The sequence below is a fragment of the Sinocyclocheilus anshuiensis genome, unplaced genomic scaffold (assembly GCF_001515605.1).
Source record: "Sinocyclocheilus anshuiensis isolate Anshui unplaced genomic scaffold, SAMN03320099.WGS_v1.1 scaffold2168, whole genome shotgun sequence".
Taxonomy (NCBI): Eukaryota; Metazoa; Chordata; class Actinopteri; order Cypriniformes; family Cyprinidae; genus Sinocyclocheilus; species Sinocyclocheilus anshuiensis.
In genome coordinates this window covers 813,200-824,669 of record NW_015546037.1, presented here as the reverse complement: position 1 = coordinate 824,669, position 11,470 = coordinate 813,200, and the positions used below count along the sequence as shown (strand labels likewise).

Sequence of the window (11,470 nt, the reverse complement as noted above, 5' to 3'; positions counted from 1 at the left end):
TAATACCAGTTTCAGCACAAAATAAACATGACTAAACATCCGAAGGTAAGTTAAAAGAAAGAGTATAACTTTACAATCCGTATCCAGTCTCATGTAATCGCTCAATCAGTGTTTCAGCAGCTCAAAGACGTCAATAATGACTTGTAAACAATGTCATGTAACGTCACATTTAGAAAAAACATATTCGGTGACCATAAACTCATTAGTCTGAAGTAGAAATATTATTATGTAATTGTAACTTTATTATTTTAAAAACTTCATTAAGTGAAATTTTAACAAATCAGTTAATTTTAACCTTCAATATTATAGTAATGTAGTAGGCTACCAACTGACTCTCATGTATATTTTACAGCATTAGTTCCAATTCATACTCTAGCTACTTTTAGATTTAGATTTATGTCTTTTACGCATTGCATTCAAGACATACATCTTATCAGTTCATTCCCTGGGAATCGAACCTATGACCTTGTAACCTATGTAAACAGCCTCAACATTAAGCTAGCACAATGCTGACCAATTTTACATTTAAGTTGAAATTAAAAAAAAACAAAAACATTAAATGTCTTTGGCATAATAAAAGTAATTGTAAATGGCATTTACATTTATGTTTAAGTAACTTACCTAATGAGATCATGATGAAATAATTTAGCAAACCCGAAAGTTTACTGGATTATTTTCAAAATATTAGTTGAACATTTTCCATATGAATATTAAAAACAAATGTATAATTTGTTATGAACAATGCGATTTTGAAAAAAATGTGCTGCCTCCTTACAATATGGGCCAGAAATCTTCCACAAAAAACCTCAACATGACAACCTCTGTTGTCCACCACTATCAGTGGCGCTAGTACAACCACGTTTTACTAAATAATACTAGAATGATTAACTGTCATATACATAACTATGCTGATCATAAAATGGTATCACCACAGTAAGGGAAAAAGCAACAAAACTCCTTTATCGAAGACCTGATCAATTATGAATCACACACTCACATTCAAACGAACACTGACCAACAGAGCAACAATAAACTACTATCGCAAAAGCACAAACACACAGGCAGGTGTTTGTCTTAGAAAGGTTGCATGCCGATCAATGCGCTTTTGATTTGTGCTCATCCACATGGGGACGACAGTGATGTAAGCGGCAACTTTAGCGAGTTTACGGGTAAATTACCTCTGCGAACGACATCTTGTCAAACGGAGCTCTAATAAGCTATCGACCCGCCACTGCCGAGTCCTAAACGAGCTGCTCCCCTGCTTCCGGTAACATCAAGCCAATGAAAAACAGAATTTATCTCAACTGATGTAATGAATCGGAGCCTAAGAAAAACACATCAGGGACAAACAATGGAGGAGGATGGGAGATATCAACGAGCGGAGAGACGAATGTGTGTGAGCGGATGTGGGTGGGTGGTCCATTTCAAGCTTCTAATCACTTCGAAATGAGTTTTTCTGCACAGTAAGCAAGTTAACGCACTTTGTAGCATCAGGTTTTCAGTCCATGAACAGACACGTAATTGCTACTTTACATATCTCTTTACATAAAATGACGTTAAAAACAGAAACACTTTATGGATTTCTGATCACATGACTTCGTGATGAGAAAATAAGGTTTTATTTATACTAGCAATTACAATTTGTTTCGCAAATTTGAGGAAACTATATCCACACTTAGGGACAAGATGAGTGAAAATGAGTGAATTCAGACAGTTGTCTAACTACTACAGCACACTGTGTATGTATAGCCTATGATACAAACAGTGTTCTGAATGCCAAAAAAAACTACTTAAATTCAACACAAATGTTAACTGGATTTCAAACAACATACAAGTGCAACTTAGATCAGGTTTGGTAACATGCCTTGTTTTACTGTTCAGAATACAAATTTGTAAAGGTACAAGTCAAAATCTGCTGAAGGGTAATACTTTTAAAAGGTGATTTTTCACTATTATTTACAAAAGAATCTGCATTTCCATGGGTTTAAATAAAAGATTTTTGTTGTAAGAGACAATAAAAACAACTTTGCTCTTCAAAGCCAATCCATTCCTGGAAAAAAAACAACTATGTAAACTTAATTTTCAAAAGTCAATGAATTTGTGACTAAATTTTGTGGCTTCAACATGCTGTCTGTCAAGAACGATAACATATCTAACACAAAATGCACATCAGTATAAATTCTTCAGTGGAATTTGTTCTTTTCCAATACAAGATTATACATTTTTACATGATTTGCTACAGTTAATTAGCCCTTACCAGATTTTAAGCCATGATTATAAAAGATGCACCAACAAAATCTTTCAAAAAAAGGCTTCCAAAAAAAAAAAAAGATTCTTTAAGTTTCCAAAGTTAACGCACTTTGTAGCATCAGGTTTTCAGTCCATGAACAGACACGTAATTGCTACTTTACATATCTCTTTACATAAAATGACGTTAAAAACAGAAACACTTTATGGATTTCTGATCACATGACTTCGTGATGAGAAAATAAGGTTTTATTTATACTAGCAATTACAATTTGGTTCGCAAATTTGAGGAAACTATATCCACACTTAGGGACAAGATGAGTGAAAATGAGTGAATTCAGACAGTTGTCTAACTACTACAGCACACTGTGTATGTATAGCCTATGATACAAACAGTGTTCACAAATGTTAACTGGATTTCAAACAACATACAAGTGCAACTTAGATCAGGTTTGGTAACATGCCTTGTTTTACTGTTCAGAATACAAATTTGTAAAGGTACAAGTCAAAATCTGCTGAAGGGTAATACTTTTAAAAGGTGATTTTTCACTATTATTTACAAAAGAATCTGCATTTCCATGGGTTTAAATAAAAGATTTTTGTTGTAAGAGACAATAAAAACAACTTTGCTCTTCAAAGCCAATCCATTCCTGGAAAAAAAACAACTATGTAAACTTAATTTTCAAAAGTCAATGAATTTGTGACTAAATTTTGTGGCTTCAACATGCTGTCTGTCAAGAACGATAACATATCTAACACAAAATGCACATCAGTATAAATTCTTCAGTGGAATTTGTTCTTTTCCAATACAAGATTATACATTTTTACATGATTTGCTACAGTTAATTAGCCCTTACCAGATTTTAAGCCATGATTATAAAAGACGCACCAAAAAAATCTTTCAAAAAAGGCTTCCAAAAAAAAAAAAAGATTCTTTAAGTTTCCACAGAACACATGGTTATCGCTTTCGGGTAGCTTTAAGTATTTAACGCCACGTGTTTTCAGATAAACGCTGACCCGGCCCGGGATAAAGTTTCATATGTTACATTGTAATCGTACACCTATCCGATGACCTTTGACATCTCTCTAAAACCTTTCCACTCCTTCAAAAACATTGAAGGTCATTGCTTTTACTAGTCAACTTGAAACGAAGTTCACAAAACCCATTTCACTTTCACCAGGTCACACATTTCCTAGTGAAACAAGATTATTAAAAAGAAAAGAAGTGTAGTGAGAGACTTTATTTAATCTGATTGGATGGTGAATAACATTAAATGACACGTGATTGGAGGAGAGGGTTTAAATATAAGAGGGCTTGATGACATCAGCTGAACAGGAAAGTCGTTTGAAGTGGTGTTGTATTACATTTTGAAAGAAAACAAATAGGGCAAATTTCATGTTGACTTTAACCACGTTTCACAAGCTAAAGCAAAATCAATCAAAAAATCGTTAATGTTACATTGTAATCGTACACCTATCCGATGACCTTTGACATCTCTCTAAAACCTTTCAACTCCTTCAACAACAATGAAGGTCATTGCTTTCACTAGTCAACACAGTTCACAAACCCATTTCACTTTCACAACATTACATCCTTAGATTAACAAAAAAAGAAATGTAGTGAGAGACTTTATTTAATCTGATTGGATGGTGAATAACATTAAATGACACGTGATTGGAGGAGAGGGTTTAAATATAAGAGGGCTTGATGACATCAGCTGAACAGGAAAGTCGTTTGAAGTGGTGTTGTATTACATTTTGAAAGAAAACAAATAGGGTAAATTTCATGTTGACTTTAACCACGTTTCACAAGCTAAAGCAAAATCCATCAAAAAATCGTTATTTTGTGATTTTGAACAATCAACAAATTACTCTGATACTAAGATAATCGCCAGTCCGCTGATGGACAGAATGAGTTTCTTTAAAAGACAAGCCAATAAGTTTCCTATCCGAGTTGCTTCTTTAGAAGAACGCTGTGATTAGGTTAGCTGCTATTAAAGGGAGCCGTGATTGGCTGGTTTAATGATCAAGTGGCTTTTGATTGTCAGGAAGAGAAGAGTTTTTCTCAGACTGTTAACACAGAGGATGTTTTAGTGTATGTGTATGTGTATGTGTGGTTGGCACTGATGGTGGCATCCTGGATCGATACACATCAGGCTCACCGGCGAGACAGACAAGGGCGTCACCAAATCGACAAGCATGTGCTCAGAGCGCATCATTCACCAGCCTCCGCACACACACATGGATCACGCTATACACAAACACAAAACACTCATGCACTTCAACACTCAACTTATTATGGTTTACTCATGCAATAATGTACTACTCAATTAATAGGGTCAACTTATATAGGTATATAGTTATGTAGGTTATTCCTAAATTTGAGTAGGAAAAAATATTCACTCAAAAATTGCCAAATTTCACAAATAATTACCAAGAAACTGCAATTGAATTAAACATGAAATTTTAAACTAAATAGTATTTCCTCGTAAAACGTACTCCAGAAATCTTGGAAAAGCAATTATATTGTGTTCATCTCATGGTGTGTGTAGTTCAGAGATGTATTCTTAGCCTTAAAATCACATGCTCAGATTTCAACCACCAGTCGACCATACTGGACCAAACCCTGCATTTCGCTCGCTTTCTCTTTCTCTCTCCTGGTCTGCCGAGCTGGATCAAACCCAATGTACTCATTCTGACTCACTCTAAAAAACTCTCACTTTCTTTCCCAAGAAAGCAAACAGCACACACAGACTGCAAAGCCGCTGAACGCAGTCGATGCCGCAACAGCATCAGCGCTCATTAAAAGACACTCCCTTGAGCAGTTGTTCTTGACTTGAAGCTTTATTACCTGACTAATTACAACACTGTTAATTAGCTGCTATGATCATTGAGAAACGCAAATGAAAGACAAAGACAGACAGAGAAGAAAAGACCTGTGTGACTTTTGTCCAAACAAGGTACTTGAGTGTTTTAATCTAACTTGACTGGTTTTAAATTAAGCGAAAATCTGTGAAAATCTAGACAACATCAATATTAACAAACAAAAAAAGAAAAAATGGAAATACCATGATTTTGGGATATAGTGCCATGGTAATACCATTGTTTTGGAACTACAATTTCAAAGACACTGGTAATGCACCAAAATTACACAACCTAAAACAGGTTGAAATAGCAATTTACGTATTTTCAGTCTAATAAATTCAGAGGGTCAAAATCATTGACAGAAACAGTGACATTAAAGTAGCGTGTTTCTGGGGATGTGTTTCGACTGTATCGGTACCGATTCGAGCACACAATGTCGATAAGTTACAAGTAAGCGTCAGCAGATTGGATGGACTTTACCGTTAACAAAAATATGCTATTGCTAGAGTAAAAATTGTCAAAATATATCAAGATGCAGCTCAGTGCCAACTCAATTCTCAATGCAGAATTTTAATAAGACTTTAATTTATCACCCGAGAACACAAAACCGTGAACAGCATATGTTTGTTTACCCAATTACCCAAATGTAATTACAGAAGCATAATTTTCAGTTTTGCTTTTTGGCTAAATGAAAACTTTCAGTTTCTGTGTTTCAGAAAAAAATAATAAAATTTCCAAAAAAAAATTTTCGGTGTCTCATTTCCAAAAAAAATAAAAGTTTTTTTAGCGCCTCATACTTGAGCAACTTTATTATGACTGGTTTATAATTTATCATCCAAGAATAGGACACTCTGAACAGCCAGAAAGGTTCAATGACCCATTTAACTAAATTTAATTACAGAAAATTTATTTTTGTCTGAACGAAAACTTTTGGTCTTGGTGTTTCGTTAAAAAAAATAATTTCAGTGCCTCATTCCCCAAGAATTTTATTACAACTGGTTTAATTTATCAGCCAAAAGCATAACAACCAGAACAGCATAAAGAGTTAAATGACCCAAATTTAATTACAGAAACTTTATTTTTAGTTTTCAGCTAAATTAAAACTTTCAGTTTATGTTTCAGTAAAAAAATAACTTTGATGCGCTAAATTCCTGAAAACTTTACTTCAAATGGTTACATTTATCAACCAAGAACATTACACCCTGAACAGCATAATGAGTTTAACCGGTTTGTTAACCAAATTTAAATTGCAAAAACGTTTGGTTTTCGGCTATATAAAAACTTTCAATTTTTATCAAGTTTCGGTAAAAAAAAAAAAAACTGGCGCATCACTAGAAAACACTAAATAGTTTTTTTTGCACATGTACCATGTTAATACTGTGAGCATGATATCATGTAATATCCTGGTATTCTTTGGAGTACCACATAAATACCATAGTATATGAATTGTTTACTTGGAAAATTCCCTTTTTTCAATGTTTTTGTTGACATGTATTATGTGTTAATACCAAAGTGTTTTTAAAGTTCCATTTAAATAATTGCATATGAAAATAGTAGGCCTAATTATTAAGTACCGTGCCACGGTCTCTTAAGCAAGCTATGAAATGCATTTATAATACCAAAAAATGCTACCTAAGTAGGCAGCTCACTAGGGTTTTGAGACACAGCACCAGAGACTCTTGTGTTTGACTGTCTTAGACATTTGTTTATAAGTGCGGCCCCTGTCCTGCTGACCGCACACAGAAAGAAACTTTCAGAAAGAGCCCACTCTAATTACTCCGTCTTTCAGTCCTCTATGAAAAATGACAAACTAGAAGGGCAAGACAAAACAAATTAAGCCTGAAAAACAAGGAAAACATTGGAGAGAGGGGCCGCGGGGTGCAGGATGGGATCTGAGGGGGTCTCTACAGTTGAGACAGCACTGAAGAGCATTCCAGAGCAAGCGGAGAACAAAAGCACGCACACACACACACACAGCGCACACAAACAATGGCGCGGACGCTGGGAGACACAACAACGGCACATCAGGACTCCCTACCCCCTCATACATGCGGAGCGGGCCACTGATTTTAATGTGAAGCGTCCACTGAGTCCTGGCATTTGGCAAAGACAGATGCTGAGAATGGGCTCACACATACAAGCTGGGCTGCGCTGGGAACAGATGGGGGAAGGGTCGCCCCACACGGGGACACATCCCTCCGTTTCTAAGGGAGAACGTCAGCATTGATCAGTGACGTGGAGGTCATTCTACCTACATACACACACACACACACAGACTGATGCATGCATTAAAGTACAAACGGCACTGAACAGGTGGACCAATAAAAAAAATGTTTTCCAGAAAACATATCATGTATCCGAACAGACAGCTGTTTGGAACATGGACAAAAGTGTGTGTGTCGCTCCACACAGACTAAATAGCTCCTCTTTCACTCACTCGGCTCTTAGACGCACTTTGAGCATAATCTTAATATGTGTTTCCACTGTGGTTTGATGTTTTATAGTTTGTGCATTAGCAGAGCATAAACGCATCGCTTTGCTGCGCTGTCCAATGGTGATTCAATTGTGAAAGGGAAACAAATGCATTAACAAACATAAGGTTGAGTCATATTATCTAGTGCTAGATTGATACATCAGCCATTTTGAGATTAGCATTGCTGAAAATAGTAACAATAATAATTAATTTACTCACAAAATGTCATTCCAAACTCCAATGGAAAACAAAAGGAGATATTTCAAGCGGCTCTTTTCCATGCAATGAAAGTGAATGGTGACCAAACTCGGTGTAGCTCTAAAACGCACAATAAAGGCGTTATAAAAGCAGTCCATACAACTTGTGCGCTATATAGTCTACAGAAATCATATGTTAGCAACATATATGTGAGGAACAGACAGTGACAGACAGTGAAAAACTCAGACATGCCATGGTCACCATTCACTTTCATCGTATAGAGCAGAGCAGTACAGACTTTCTGCTAAATATCTTCTTTTGCCTTTCACAGAAGAAAAGAAAGTCATAGAGGTTTGGAATGATATGAAGATGATAAAATGATGACAAAGTATTCATTTTTGGATGAAACATTCCTCGATTTAATGCCAAATATTATAGTAAATTTAGTTAAATAAATGTTTCAATTTATATTTCAGCACGGTTGTGGATCTCAATTATTATTTTTCAATGGTATTATGTAAATGTCCACATTATATTGACCAATGTGGTCTCTAGATATCAGTATTGGCCATATAAAAAAATAACACTAATAATTAGGGCTGCACGATTAATTGCATGCGATATTTAACGCGCATCTTCTGACGAGTTGTGCAAAACCACGTTCATATTCGCGCGATTTTTTGCGCAGCTCGTCAGTGAACAACGGCTCTGTGTAGTTAATGCTGCTCAATGTGAAAGCACGCAGGTGATGGAGATTTACCGCTGATTACAGAACCGGCTTTCTGACAAGATGCGCGTTAAATATCGCATTCGATTAATCGTGCAGCCCTACTAATAATGCATTTAAACAATATTGGACCCCATTGACTTCCATTGTATGGATGCCGAGACATATTTTTCAAAATAATTCCTTTTGTGTTCTACATAAGAAAGAAAGTCATACGGTGTTGGAACAACATGAGGGTGAATTTTCATTTTTGGGTTGAGCGGACCTTTCATTTCAAAAGTGGATCACAATATCTCTTCACAAACCAAATTACCAATCAAAGATTTCTCATAAATATACACAGCCTGACCCAGCCTGGCTTTGTCCCAAAACTCAACCCGAGGCTGCAAGTAGCGCAAAAGCATATCAAAACTAATCTAATGCTGCACTGTAAAACCGAACAGTGAAACTGATTAAATGAAATGAGTTAACTTCACTCAAATAATAATGAAAGTTCATTGGACTTAATTGAAATAAGTTCTGTAAATTTAAAATGTTGTTGTAGTAAGGTGAACTTAAAATGATTGCGTTTTTTAGTTCCCAGCATGCTTTGCATGAGACAACAAGGAAAATAAATGTAGAAATTAAGTGTTATTTTGTGTGTTTTTACACAAGATTAACATAGAGAGACATAAGTTAGTACTTAAATGTTGTGTTATGTTAGGATTTACATAGGTTTCTGTTATGTTGGTTTTGTAGTGTTACTGTTGTGGTGAAGAGTAGAGCCTGTGGTTAGGTTGAGGATGGACAGCAAATCTTAAAGATTATTTATACTGCATGTTGTTTGACTATTTACATGCAAGTATTGTGAGTCTTTTAGATAACTACATTAGTGTGTGCAAGTGTGTTGTTGCTAGCTAGCACTTAACTATAAAGATCTGAATGAATGTGCTTGTTAATGGAAGCAAGTTGTATATAATTATCATTGTGATGAGTGGGGTGGGACCATGGAAGTGAGGCTTGGCTTGGCTCCCATGGCTCTAAGCCCCGCCCCACTTATCATAAAAATTTTAAGCTCTACTAACTTAATAAATTTGAGTTTGTTTACTCAAATATTTTGAGGCAATAAGTTTCCTCAAATGTTTTGAGTATTCTTAACTTACCAGGTTTTACAGTGTGGGAATAAGTGAGTCATCTATAAAAGTGAGAGTTGGTGGAAAAACAAACCAGAGGTAGTTCACAATTTCCTTTACATTTCTAGTGAAAGAGTTTCTGTTTTTAGCTATCACAGTGAATTGGCATGCACTTTTCTCTATATGCAAGCATGCATTTGATTATGTATGCAAGGCAAGTATGCACATATCTGTGTCTAGCTGACCCGATATCACTCTGTATTCGCCTAACGCAGGGCAGTGTCGCATTTCAGAGAGTGTGTGTCTCCCATTGATGTGCGGAGCACGCCAACATCATCCGAGTGCAAAGCGGTGTGAAGCCAATCTTATGAGGATGGAGAGAAAAAAGTGAATTCAGCACATTAATACGTGCAGCACACACACACACACACACGCACACACACACACACACACACACTCTCTCTCTCTCTCTCTCTCTAGTGGAGGATCTGAAGTGTGCAGTTTGTGTGTATGTGCTCCTTGGGTTTTAATTAAAAGATGCACTGGGCCCCTTGAGAATTCATACACACACATGCACCGGGGGCCGCCTGTAAATTTACAGCACTTTCATGGATGCTCGGGACCCTGTGAGCTCTCCACCTTGTCATTGCACCACGCATGCATTAACATCCACCACACCTCCGACAACTTTCTCTGCCCTCTGCATGTCCACAAGTCCTCTATGTACAGATATTCCCCCATGACAACTTAAATCAGTCTACTTCTCCTGAATGCACTCACAACATCAATGCACAACCACAATTTACCCGTAAGATCCACTGCAAAAGGTCTACCTAAACCCCAAAAGCGTAACACAGCCAACGCAACGCATGCCTTTACTGCGGAATAAACCTGCTTCAGTACTTGCCCCCCTTCATTCAGTCTGCCCCCACCCGCTGCCCAGCCAACTTTCACTCCCAAACGCAGTTAGTTGATCAATAAGCACATTGCATATGACTTCATTTCGCATACCTATCCTCGTGAGTAATAAATCCGCTCGGTGAGTGACAGGCGCCGGCGCGCTACTTTGCCGTATCCATGAGAAGTTCCGTATCCGACCGCGCATCGGTAGAGCGACCGTCTCGCCGAAGCTCCTGCAACAGCAATGTGCTCCGGCGTTCACACACGCGCGTTCTTACACACATACACACACTCGCTCGGCGTGGGACCGGTGAAGCGCGCGCACGGAAGGGGGGAAGAGCGACTCCTGCGGGTGCGAGCATAGCGCAGCCTACTGGACGAGCACACACACACACACACACACACACACACACACACACGGACGGATGGACGGTTTGGCATCATTTATCATTTGCATGTATTGTATCAGTAATTTCTTTAATAAGTATTTATTATTTAAAGATTACATTATGCAATTATAAGTTAAAATATATTTAAATTATAAATATTTAATTGCATACTTCATTTTCACTTCATATATATATATATATATATATAATTTGTAAAAGCAGATAACTCATAGATACAGATAACATATAACAATTTTCACTTTAAATTTCACTTTTTATTTTATTGTGTGTTCTTGTCTTTTTTATGTGTCCAAGTTTAATGCTTTTGTTCATGTTAATCTTTTTTTTTTTTTAATGGTTTTAATTTTAGTTACCCCGACTCAAGCTACCCACTGTTTATGTTTTGTCTGTTTGCAGGCAATTTAGTTTTGGGCCTGAAAACAGACAAAACACTCTATTAATAAGACTGAATTGTGCTGTACAGCACTGTATTTGAGAACAGCTGGACGTTGCGGTAGCAGTGATAAATGGGTCAACGCTGCATAAGTGCGCTGGTCCA

At 36.8% G+C, this 11,470-nt stretch overlaps 1 protein-coding gene across 1 annotated transcript in view; it reads right to left on the bottom strand.

The window, feature by feature from the left end:
* Positions 1 to 10,763, bottom strand: part of LOC107698854 (protocadherin Fat 3-like) — a 170,687-nt gene extending 159,924 nt beyond the window's left edge. The window contains exon 1 of the mRNA XM_016499983.1: positions 10,634 to 10,763. The gene's annotated coding sequence lies outside the window, so the exon portion shown is untranslated. The remainder of the gene's footprint in view (positions 1 to 10,633) is intronic.
* Positions 10,764 to 11,470: the final 707 nt, after the last annotated feature.